This window comes from Ceratotherium simum, chromosome 19 (assembly GCF_057802395.1).
Source record: "Ceratotherium simum simum isolate JZ-2026a chromosome 19, ASM5780239v1, whole genome shotgun sequence".
NCBI lineage: Eukaryota > Metazoa > Chordata > Mammalia > Perissodactyla > Rhinocerotidae > Ceratotherium > Ceratotherium simum.
This window is the reverse complement of record NC_141918.1, coordinates 7403108-7416871: the sequence shown is the minus strand read 5'-3', so window position 1 is coordinate 7416871 and position 13764 is coordinate 7403108. Positions and strand designations below refer to the sequence as shown.

Genomic DNA, 13764 nt, shown 5'->3' with positions numbered 1-13764 from the left:
AATTAAATGTGAAATTCATAATTCTTAATTTCAAGTTCTCTATTGTTTTTATCTTTACCATTTATTATGAAACAATAAGTCAAAATCCAATTAAATATCATGATAATTGCACAAACAGGCATTGCTTTACAAAGATGTGACACTGCTGAATTGGACCATTGACCAGCATGTGATAGCTGCAAATCATAATTCTTTACCCTTCATCAGAAAATCTGAATTCAGCCATTATAATATAGGAGTGACAATGTATAATATATAACAGAGCAGGTCACACAGAAAATCAAGACCTTCCTCCATTTATAATACATTGTTTTGATTTTACATTTAGGACTGATATTTTGGTGGTGTACCCTGGCACTGGCTTGTTCTCATGTAGTGCTAATTGTTATGTGTCACCGCTGAATACATGCATTATCTCCCTTACTAGGTTGTGAATTCCTTGTATCCATCATAGCATTTAGCACAGTGATTTGTGTGAAGCAATCCCATATACATTGGTATAGCACCTAATTAGTTTCCAAATACTTTCAGGAACATGATCTTCTCTTAAGCTAATAACAGCCCAGCGGTCCATACAGGGACCTCAGGCAGAATATACGCCTTTGCAATTACAAAATAGAGAAAATGGAAGTATTGAAGAGGTGGCTTGCTCATATTTATAAATTAATAAGTGGTAAAACCGGGGCCTAAATCCAAATTTTCAAGTTCTTTTGCATCAGAGGACTTCAATAATTGATTGAATGTATGTGTGACTATATAAGTGGTTCTTGTGGCTTGTCTGTATTGTTGTTAATTAACAACTTTTTCTAAGATATTTGGTACCATGTCAGAACTAGGCCTCCCATAATGCTCAGGGCTCTCAGAGTAAATCCAGGAACATGGGGGCACTGGCCCAGGGGCCTGTTGCCAGAGCCTTTTCACTCACACTAGAGGGAAGAGGAAGGAATTATGACAGAAGAAGAGAAGTAGTTTGTGGAGGAGTAAAGGAAAAATCACAGTTTAGGTGTCAGTACATACATATATATAAATTCCTAATGGGAGCCAGCTCAAGTTTGGAACTAGAGAAAAAGAGTTGCAACTACAGGGTTTTGTATTGAACGGTGGGAATTTAACATTAAACAAAACGAATTGAGCAGGTAAGAAACCTAACACTTTTTTTGGAGGGGGAGTATCATTAAAGCTTCCTGCTGCAAAAAGCTCTAAGAGTGTGTAACATTGGTCATACATAGAGATTTTCTGTCATTCCAGTTCTTTATCTATTAAAGAGTTTAATCTCCTCTGGTTTTCACGGAGTCTTTGAGTAGAGAACAATACACTCTCGCCTCATTGGGTAACTACTAAGTGATAGAGTGGTCCCAGAATTATTTGCCTTTCTGTGTATATTGAGGAGGGCCCATGAGAACTGATACCAAAATATGTAAGACTTGATACGGGACAAAAGCTCTTAGACTTTCTCAAATTTCTCTGTATGAAAATCTGTACCTAAGTAAACACATACTCTCTGATAAGTTAATTTCCTCCAAAACCTGGACCTATTCCAAGATAGATTTTTTTTAGCCAATATTCTACTCAAAGAGTATTTATTCTGGTTTTCCCCAGTAAAGTAAATATTTATCAATCTTCTGATCAACTCTGTCTTGATATATTTTGCTTGTAATGATATGTAAGTGAAAGATAAGTGCATTTATCTAAAGCTACAAAGGTTGGTCTTTGATAATTTGGTGACGTCAGATGCAAATACACATTTATTGACATTTCTTCAGTCAGAGACTTTAGAGAAATAATGTTTTTATTTTGAACTAGTAGGTAATAATAACTTTATTTTGAACTAGTAGGTAATAATAACTTAGGAATTCCTGAGTTTGTTTTTCTCTTGGTAGGGAATACATGCCTCATACTCTGGCATAAAGGACAGCTCCATTTCCAGGCCTGGAAGAATGCTTGTTTTTGTTTAGTTTTATTTTCTTGATAGTCTTTAGTATGAGTTTCTCTCAGCTGATGCTGAGTAGAACTCATCATGTGAGAATAGATGGTTTACAGAACTTTGATGGCTTTCTGTGTGTTGTCTTTTCTCTCCTCTCTCTTTGGAGACAAGTTGTTAATAGTGCTGCTCAGTGCTGCTTTCATCATGAAAGACTGAAGAATTTCGATTTGCTCATTTCATAGGAAAGCAAGACCTCCATGGAACAGTAGGCCTATGATTACTTTGGAAATATGCAGCATTTTGTAAGAGCTAGATTAGAATGTGAAGAAACTTGGCAATCAAAACCACAATGACCTAATGAGAAAATACTCGGTCTTTACCGTAAAGTATATCAAATACATAGACATTTCACAGATGGGTTTGGGTTTTTTGGTTTTCAGTACCTATAATTTCTTGATGCAAGTCTTGTGGGCAAACACCTGTCCTAAAATGTTTAAACATTTCTAGCTTGACTTAAGATGTGATTTGGTTTGAAATATGATATATGATATATAATCAATAACTGAAAGAGACCTGAACAGCAATATTGATGATTCAAACATATTGGAATTACAAAATACTTATTGATCTCATTGACTTGAAAATAATTTGCTCAATGCAATGTATATTTTCTTAACATGAAATTTATGGCCTTTTGCTGAGTGAGTGAAATTCAGCCCAAAATAAATCATCAGTGTTTGCCCTGACAGCAATAGTAAGTAAAACAAGGACCACCAACTGGGTAATATTTCTTGCCTAAATCTCTGGGATCTGTATCACTGTAGATTTAAAAAAGTCAAACATTTGTGCTGTGTCTGGCTCAACTAAAGCAAGTGTGGCACTGAACTGTATCACCCAACAATCTGTGATTAATTTTTGGAATGATTCTATCTACTTTACTTGGTATGTGGTTTGCCAAATCAATATTAAAACCACATTTACTTGATCTTTTACATGTATGAGCATTCAAATAATCAGAATTTCACTGGGAGAGTCAGACAAATGATTTGAAGAAAGACGACAAGTGGTCCTAGGGCAGGGTGTATGGGAGGTGGGTGGAGGAAAGTGGTTGGGTGGGGATTTAGTTGCAGTTTGTTTTAGATTCTTCTAAGGCCTTAGCCTTATCCCGTATTGGCAGGATATAATAGAATATCAGAGCTGGAAGTATTCACTGTGTTGATTTTCTTGACACAAGGTCAAGAAGAATATTAGCTTTTGTGTTTTAGTAATAAACTTTCAAATTTTCAATGATTTCCAAGGACTATAGCACCATGACTTTGCTAGCATCTCCTTTCAGTGTTGAGTCATCCTACATTGGGAAATTCTTCCTAAAAAAAACTGAAAAATAAATGTCAAGAATGGCAAATAAAAGGAAAACGTTGTTTTCTTTATATCTGACCCAATTCTCTGCAACTCATACTCATTGCTTCTTATCTAAGTTTTGATAAAGTAAAAGATCAGTCAATCAATATTATCCTCAAAATAATCCTTCTTCTTCCAAACAATGACCATGAAACTATCAGTGATAACCAATAGATTTCTGTTCCTCAAAGATTCAGAACTTTAGTTTTTGTTTTTTTGTCCATATACCTACTTTTATTCCTTTAATAAGCTTTATTTATTCATCCTTCTGAACTCTTTCTAATCAATATCTATATTCTTAAATGTTGAAAACAAAATTGAACCCATTTACATCCAGTTTTTAGTGTCAGTTGATTTTTACTGCTTGTGATACAACTTAATTACCTATAATTTTTCCTAAGTATAAAATGTCAATGTAATGAAAGTCTGACTTATAATCACTTCATTTCTAATGCATCCCAAAACTGTCCTCCTGCCAAGGATAGAAAGTTGAAAATGTGAAGCCAAGTTCATCTTTTCTTTGTCCCTGCTAAAATAGCTGTCATTTTTCTTGAGACAATTGTCCTTTTCTATAAGTATGGAACATTGGGGAACAATTCTCTTGTGTCTTGGAGCCAAAAAGGGCAATACAGAAAATGTGCAGAAAGGGCTCACTCCAGAATGACATTTAGTCGAGCTTAATAATGGACTTAATCATTTAGTCAGCAAATATATACTTTATGCTCACTGCTATGTAAAAATTGCTTTCAAAATACTGTAATTAGATTCAATTCTGCTTCTCTTTTGGGAGATAAATTTTATTTTATGGAAGTATTTTTTTTTTCTATTACTTTCTGAAGTCTTTGAAAATGTTGTTATAATAAATACAACATATCCTCATATAGAAAATCTGAAAAAATACAGAAATTTATAAAGATAAAAATAAAAATCAATTAAGATTCCACAACAACTAGAGATCATCTATACTTTTCATTTTTTTGAAGAACATGTACACATTTATTATTTGTTTAATCACTCATCAAACGTTCACTGTATGCCTCTTATGAGCCAGATGCTACCGGGCTGGACATCTACTCTGTTGAATTAAAGTGTTTCTCCCTTAACAGAGTTTGCAGTCTAGTTGGGAACACAGATGAGCAAAAAGTAAACATGGATGCACTTAGTAATACTAATCATGACATTGATATAAAACAAACTAACAAACAGAAAAAGGTGTCATGATTGAGAATAACAGAGTTGGGGTAAGACCTACTTAGCTGGGGTGGTTAAGGGACGTATTACAGGGGAGGTAACAGTTAAGACGAGGACTAGAAGGTGAGAAGAAAACACCCATGAGATCAGCAGGAGAAACAGCATTCCAAGCAATGGAAACAACCTACAACCTTGTTATATACAGAAATCTGAACGTTTGCCTTTGATTCTGTTAATTCTGTTATGCCTAGTAATAGCGATTTGATTCCCTAGACCTGATATTCCAAACATGTCGCTGATAACTGCTAGCTGCTGGCAGATGGCTGACAGTGTTGATGATGTTTTGATCACTTGATCCAGCTTCAGTCCACTCGTGAAATATGCCTCTTGTCTCAAAGGTGAACATCAACAGAATTCATAAAATGTTGTGGAGATGGTGGAAGATCAAGTCATAGAGCTTAAAGTTGAGAGAAGAGATGTTCTGAAGTCACCACAGCTCTTTAGTTAAGCTATGTACTATGAATGCTGACTGTATAAAAGCTACATTTTTCAATAAATTAAAACTAGTGTGTAGATTCAACTAATTCTAATGTATAAATGGAAACATCTTTTTATTCTTTAACTTGTAGAGGAGAATATGAAGACTAGAGAAAAATAGGCTTTCTCAAAAAGTAAGAAGCATAATTTTGGGAACTAAGTTGAGGTAGAGAGAATAGTCTAGCTTTTTACCTTGCCTTTTGTATCTGAAGAGACATGGCATATTTGGTTAGGTGCTAGCATTCTACATTCCCTTTTATGATTAGATCAGGGAAGAGCAAACACTCATGTTTCATCCTACGGAAATACAAGTGACACTGTTTGTCTCATAAGGAACTGCACCTCAAAATGTAAGGCCTGCGTTCCTTAAGACCCTGGGAAGTTTTCTAAAGTGATATGACAATTAAATCAATTGAAAACCAATTCCAGATGCTTCACAAGGGGAATGCTGTGTGAAGACATCTACACTAAATGTTTAAATTTCAGCTTATGAGGTGGTTTATGCAGCATAAAATATTTTCTGTGGGTCAGAGCAATTGCTGTTTTAGTGCTTCAAATCAAACACACTCTGAGGTTTAGAGATGAAAAAATAAATATTTGCAAACAGTGGTTGAATCGAGCAGACTGTTCACTCTAGTTCTCTTTGAGGATTTTCACATCTTTTATTTTATTACTATTTCTGAATTTACCAATGAAAACAGTCACCTTGGCAACCAAGAAGGGACTTTAGAAGGAGCCATTATGCAGTTCCGTGAATGTTAACAGAAGAGACTTAAAGCCTAAGAGGGTCCTTCAGAGGCCCCCCATCTTAACACACACAGTCCCTTTGCAATTGACTGTCAGTCCTTGGAAAGACTTGCTCCTAATGCCCTGGAGAAAGGGCATATTGAATAATAGAGAAATTGCTTACAATTCTTAGTAAAATTCATACTTGCTTTAAATATTATAAAAGGATGGACTACCTAGGACTTTTGGAAAATGTAAAATATATGTTTAATTTAAAGTTATGTAACTTTTTATGTATGATAATGTACTTTTAGAATAGATTAGACCAATATAAAGGCTTCCTTATTTATTTTACATGTTTTGAACTAAATATATATATGCCTTATAACTCATGTTTATTCTTTGGGTGGACTACTTCATGATGTATTTTGCTATGACTCCCACTTCTTTTCTGGAGCCTATTACAGGATCAGGTCACCCATAAAGGGAAAAAGGGAACAATATACACAATTATTTGAGACTGGGAATTTTACCTCACAGAGTCTGTGTGGAGTAGATAGGGCTGGAGTTACAGGAAACAGAGAACATCAGCCAGTTTATCACAGAGTATTGTGGAGCCTAAAATTGTGACTCTGAAATTCTTTTTTATGGTACTGTGATTAGGGCATATCTGCCCAGTCCAAAATACTTACATTCCTGAATTAAAAATTATCCCAATTATATGGCTTATTCCCAAGGAATAGAATTGGGCTAACAAGCAAATGAATGAAGGTCACTCTTTCTTTTGGTTTTACGCTCCAAATTCCTTTCTGTTCATATTATTCAAGGTTCTATTTTCTCAGTGTTTGTACCAAAGAATATTGAATGCAAAATATGAAAAATTCTTGTGGATGGAGGCTCAAAGCATTTTAGTCTAGCTACCAATTTTCATTTGTGTAATGTGTGATATCCTAAGAGGCTTTGCAGGCCTCTTAGGGGGGCTGGTCATATGCCTTTGCTCCATGTATTAGTCAGCATTCCCCAGAGACACAGAAAACATTTTATATATATAAATATATATATACACACATATACATATATATCAAAAAGATGTACATATGTATAAAGATATAAAGATAACATATATGTATATTATATACATATATATGTTTATAAAGAGATTTATTTTCAGGAATTGGCTCATGCAGTTATGGAGACAGAGAAGTCCAAGATCTGCAGTCGGCAAGCTGGAGATCTGGGAGAGCTGATGTAGTTCCAGTTCAAGTCCAAATCCAAAGGCAGGAGAAGACCAGGGTCCCCACTCAAAGACTGTCAGGCAGAGAGAGAGAGAGAATTCTCCCTTACTCAGCTTTCTGTTCTGTTCAGGACATTGATAATGGACTGGATGATGCCACCCACATCAGGAGGGCAATCTGCTTTATTCAGTCTATGGATTCATACGTTAATCTCATTCCCTCCAGAAACACACTCACAGACATACCCAGAATGATGTTTAACCAAATATCTGGCACCTCGTAGTATAGTCAAGTTGACATACAAAATTAACCATCACACTCTTGATTTTTAAACAGTTTAAAAGGACTTGGGCTTTGCTTAGGCACCAACGTTATATATTCCCCACTGGTAAAGCTGGGCTGGGGAGATTAGCTTTAGTCTGAGGTCAAAATCAGGATTCCTGTACTTAACCCTAAGTCTATGTCTCCCTCACCTGAGGGGAGAGGCTAAAGAACACACTCGCCTGGCCAGCAGCAGACAAAATTGTAACCTGACTTTTGTCAACCAAACCCCAAGCAGGATGACAGGCAGAGGAGGGTTTATGGACATGGCTCTGAAGGTCATGCTCTGAGCCCTGAATCCCAGCTCATGAGATTGTATAAAGTATTTGTTGGGAGGTTTGAGGAGGTTCTGTTCATCCAATTTTAGGAAGATATGTTCTATACGTTCAGAATCACTCTAAGTTTAATGTTTCCCACCTCCTCTCTTCCATTGAGAGAGAAACTCCATTGAGGTATAACTTATATACGATAAACTGCACCCATTTTAAGTGTATAGTTCAATGAGTTTTGACAAAGGTAACCATGTAACTACCACCACAGTCAAGATGCAAATTTCTATCACCCCAAAAACTCTCTTGTGAACCTTGGTAGTCAACTCCCCTCCACCCTGCCCCAGAACTCCATGCTTCCAGTGATCTACTCTGTTTCTACAGATTAGTTTGCATTTTCTAGAACTTCATATAAATGGAATCACACAACAGGTACTCTTTTGTGTGTGGCTTCTTTTACTCAGCATGATTTTGAAATTCATTCATATTGCATTTATCAGTTAATTTTTTCCTTTCTATTGCTGATGAGTATCCAATTATTTAGATTACAGCAATGTGTTTATCCATTGACCTGTGGATGGATTTCTTTTTCCTAGTTCTTGAACATTGTGAAGAAAGCTACTGTGAATATTCAATATACATTATACATATACATTTCTCTTGGGTAAATACCCAGGAGTGGAATTATTGGGTCATATGGTAAATTTATATTTAACTTTATCAGAAACTCTCAAATTGTTTTCCAGAGTAGCTGCACCATTTTGCATTCCCAACAAAAGCATATGAGAGTTCCAGTTGCTCCAAATCCTTGGCAACATTTGGTATCACAAATCTTTTTCATTTTAGTCATTCTAGTGTGTGTGTGGTGGTATCTCAACTGTGTTTTAACTTGTATTTTCCTGATGAATAATAAGGTGCATCTTTTCATGTGCTAATGAAGTCCAGTTTATCAAATATTTCTGTTAGAGTTCATGCTTTCTTTGTCTTATCAATGAAGTCTTTGCCTGAACTTTGTCTCCTGCCGCCTTGAGGTAGTAAGGCTGCAATTTTCCGTGGGGAGCACCTTTGGGAAAAAAGCCCACAAACTCACAGTTCTTACCTGTTGCAGTAGCAGTTTCTTAAGAGTAAGCTCTTATCCTGGTTCTGCCTGCTTTTGGATGCTTTTCATTGCCTTTAAATAGGTGTTTTAAATTTTGTCCAGCTTTTGTAAAGGTAAACAATGTGGTCCTCTGACTGGATTAGTACAAAGATAAATAAGCCAGTCAGTGAAGAATTATTTTTTATTAGTGTGTGAGCAAGAGAAGAAACAGGATTCATTCTTTACAGTAAGTAGCAATTTGGACCAGATACTTTAGAAAAGAAACTTGTTTTGTTCCTTCATTAATAGCTTGTTTATTGGCCCAATATCCAAAGGAGAAAACTAGAGTTGTCACTAAATTCATAGTTTTAGGGGAACTGGAAGTATTTTACTCCCTTCCTCCTTCATTATAATGCCCCCCACACACACACACAAACATACACACACCACACTTTGTCGTGGTCCTGTTGTAACATCACATTATGATGTTTTAGGAAGTATGCAGTAATTCACACAACCCAACAAATATGATAGTACATAAAAATATCTGTATAATCAGTATAATTTTTTGGCTCAGTTTGTTTGGTGGTGACTGAGTAAAAATAGCATTTTTCTTCCCAAGGGAGAAACTTCTAAAAAATAGAAAGAAAAGCTGTGAGTGTCATCTCACAGCTGTGGGCCGCCCTCTACTTTAAATTGACTATCCTCCACTCCCACCACCATTTTTGTTATACTGTCCTTCTGGTTCTCAGAATCACAAGAGCCAGGGATCTCTATAGAAGATCTGAGTAGAACTTACACCATACAAATGTAGTATAGAAGTACCCTTCCAGAAATTAAATTAGTGATTTTCTTTTCTTCAGTAAGAGAAATTAGCAGCTGCCTCAAGGATAGAAAAAGCAGATTTGTTTTGAGCTGGGAGGGTTCACAGAAGTGGTATTCCTTAATTATACAAGAACAGGGCCACTGGACACCATTTCAGCTGTTCCAAGAATAGGGATATTTTTAAAAGAACGTTACGAGTAATTATCTGAACACCTGAAATCACCCAGGACTTAATGACCTGGGAGAGTGTGTAGAGGGGCCGAGCAGGCCAGGGTGGAGCACAAGGAACGCCAGCATTTACATTCTGGGTGTAGGAGTCACTCTTGTGGCCTAGGCTGGGGAACTCTCAATATGGACTCTAATGTGCCTCCTCAAGAATGACCCTCAGGCCTTACTTTCAGTTCAGTTTTCTTTGCTGTGAAACGTGACTCTCCCATAGTTTAACATCATCTTTTGTGTCTGACTTTTCTCGTTGCTACTTACAATACATATTTGATGTTCCCCTATGAACTGCTAGCTTTACTTCACCCTAGTGTTCATGATATTACCTGCACTAGTTTTGAATAAACAGTGACATAATGAGACATGAGTGTTTTAATGACGTTTAAATAGAACAAATAAACAGGACTTTTGGAAGACACAGCTCTTTCTCCTATATTAAAAGAAATATCATAAAGGCTAACGTAATTTGGCATTTAAAATCTCACATGTTGCGTGAACACCTCTAAATGTTGTCAGACAGAGAGCAAATGACTATTTTATTAACATGAGTTAAAAAAAAGAGGCTTAAACCTTAAGTCTTTTCCGCATTTGTAGAGCATTGTTTTTTAAACTGCTAATAATGTTAATAAAATATTCAACATATTTGATCACTTATGATATGCTACTTCTAAGCAATTATTGAGAAGTAGTAATATACACAAATATCAGTTAACTAAACCCTTACAATAACCCTAAGAGGTAACTATTACTTGTCCAGAAACAAGGTTCATCTCACATTTCTTTGTGAATTGGATTGTTCTTTTTCAACCTGATTTCATGATCATTTTCTTTTTCTAACATTAAAAAAACCTGTGTGTGTGTGGGTGTATATTTTAAAGGTACTTCAATGTACATCTACATAGTCATAAATACCAGCTGGATTTACTGTTACACATATAAAACAAGTACAAAAAAATAAAATTTTCTGTTCCTTTCCTTGAAAAATTCTAAAACGCTTATATTGCCAAATATAGAAAGTTGTCAAAACAGTTGCAAGTAAAGTTTTCATTAAATGATAGGTTAAATGCTTTGAAAAATCATTGTTATTGTCCATAAGCAGCTTAACAGAACTCAGCAAATATATTTTCTGTAAAGCTTGGTCGAAGACCAGGAAAAATAGGTGAATATTTGGTTTGATTGGGTTAAGGAGGGCCCAAACTGTCACATGTTCTAAATATTTTCACCATGGCCTGCAAATATGACATCATGTCAATTTGGGGGGCTTGTCTTTTGAAAGCTTCTGTTATCTGTGAACTTCTTAAAGAGCATTTCTTGGCATTATTTCATATCTTGATATACATACATATACACTTGTCAGATTTCATAGCTGTTTTCAAACAGAGGGCTGATCCTTGATATCATCAGCCACATAATTTGTTCACTTTACAAACTTTTATTGAACACCTAGTATATTCTGGACATATTCCTCAATGAGTTCATAACCATATAAATCAAAACTGGCAGTATGAGAGAACGAAACTATAAGATCAGTAAAGAAAAGTCAAATTTTATGTGGGGTTAGGATATAAAGTTGACACTTAACGCAAAAAATTTTATGTAGTCAAAATTATCCTCAATAATTCCTTTTTTTTTTTTTTTTTGTGAGGAGGGTCAGCCCTGAGCTAACATCAGTGCTAATCCTCCTCTTTTTGCTGAGGAAGACCGGCTCTGAGCTAACATCTATTGCCAATTGTCCTCCTTTTTTTTTCCCCCAAAGCCCTAGTAGATGGTTGTATGTCATAGTTGCACATCCTTCTAGTTGCTGTATGTGGGACGCTGCCTCAGCATGGCCAGAGAAGCCGTGCGTCGGTGCGCGCTCGGATTGGTGCATGCCCGGGATCCGAACCGGGGCTGCCAGTAGCAGAGCGTGCGCACTTAACCGCTAAGCCATGGGGCTGGCCCTCAATAATTCCTAAGGAAGGCATCAGGTTGGAGAGTTACATACTATTTCTCAATGGATCTAAACCAGCCTGCTTTTTTTCAAGCATTCAGAAGACTGTCGTTTTTTCAGTTGGATATCAGATGAAGTAGTTGGCTTGCATCAGCCACCAGGTTTTATGAAATATGTCTGTTTTAAAAGGTGCACAAGCAATGCAAGATGCTCACCCTCTGAGGGACACATAGGAGTGAAGACCTACCAAAGGAGAACAGATTCAAGTCTTCCATGTCATTGTCACTGTGGGGCTTAACTTGTAGACTGGAATGGCTGGTGGTTCACATACCTGTGCTGTTTAAATTCTCTCTCTCTCTCTCGATTGCCTGCATATAACTGAATGTAGGCAAGTTAAATACGTATATGATGCAACCCCCAGTGAAAACTCAGTGGAGGAAGGTTCCAAAGCAGAGGTGACGCTTGACCTGCATTTTGAAAGAGAGGTAGGAATTTAATAGATTGCTAATGTGGAAATTCCAGGGAGCAAATAGCATGAACAAAATCCTGCAAGAGTGAGAGTTTCTGGTACATTAATGAAACTAGAAGTAGTTCTCTATGGCAAGAGAATGAAGCTAGAAAGATACAAAGAAGCCAGATCCTGAGAAAGTTTCTTCTTTGGAGAAATCAAAGAGATTCTTTTAATAGCAATATGAAGGATGATTGGTGGGAAGACAAGAACAAAGCAAGGAAAACCAACCAAGGGGACACTAGGCAGGGGCTGAAAGAACCAACTGGGGTCCAGAGCTTCTCTCCAGGAAACTTCCTAGTCCTGGAACAAGGGGCCAGACTCCCACCTCAAATGTCTTTTCCAATTCACCACACTGCCTCTGTCATTGTTTTTCCCTTCACGTCAGCACCAGTTCTTCCCAAGGAAAGATTATATATATATATATATATATATATATTTTTTTTTTTTTCCTCAGCTAATTCCTATGGACTCCTTTAGCCCTTCTGAAGTTGCAAGGATTATCAACATTTTCTCCCTACTGCCTTTTCAAAACCTGTTAGGATAAGTTCTTTTAGGTCACTAGTGTCTCCTGCATTGTACAAAAGTTTCTTCAGGTTTATTTCTTTTACATACTAAACATTATTTGTTATTATGTTAACTTTTTATCATTATTTTTTATTCAAAAATATGTTAGTCAATGATATGTCATTAGCTCTCAATCAGAAAACTATTAGCATGACTATATTCACAAACACATTTTGTTATGAACAAAAATTAGAGTTTTAGTTTGGGCACATTATCACCAAAAACACAATTTTTAAATGATATATGCAAGTTTTCATTTTTGCCATCTTTGCCGACTCTGGGTATTACTATCCCAATCTGGTGGGGAAAAGATGTCTTCTTAGTCTAATTTGCATTCTTTTATTATAATAATATTTATCATATTTCCATGCTTATCATCTTTGCCCTTCTACTTTCTCAAGAACATATTCGTGTTCTTAGCCATTTTTACTGGAGTATTTGTCATTTTTTCACTGAGTTATAACAACCTCTTATACAAAATAAATGACCATTATCTTTAATCTTTGTTTTAATTATTTTGTGCAAACTTATCATTTACCTTTAAATTTTTATATTGTTTTAAAATATAAACGGTTATGGTTTTTATGAAATTAGTTTATTATTTTTTCCTTTTTACTTCTGTTTTTATGTTATACCTTTTCCCAGCTGAAGATTATACAACTCTTGAAAACAGTTATTGTTTCTTTTCTTGTTTTGTATTTTACATTTAATGGTTTAATCCATTTGGAGTTGATTTTAGCCTATAGATTGAGATAGAAATGTAACTTTTTCTTTTCACTGGTTGCCACAGACACAGAGACACACCATTAGTGTCCCCCTGGAAAAGGAGACTTGCTGCTCAGCCATGAGGGGTGTGGTTAACTGCCAGCCTCCAGCTGTTAGCTCCTCCAGGGTCCACCTCAGCTTTTAAGCCAAGGTCATACTCTCCTTGGGCTGGCCTCTGGCCAATGACCTGGCAAGGCAGTTGTAGAAAGGCCTGGCCTTTTCCCCTCAATGAGGGACTCCTCCAATGAGCAGTCTGTGCTCCATT

General features: G+C 36.2%; 1 long non-coding RNA gene across 2 annotated transcripts in view; it reads left to right on the top strand.

The window, feature by feature from the left end:
* Positions 1 to 13764, top strand: part of LOC147914494 (uncharacterized) — a 107043-nt gene that overhangs the window by 17871 nt on the left and 75408 nt on the right. The window lies entirely within an intron of this gene.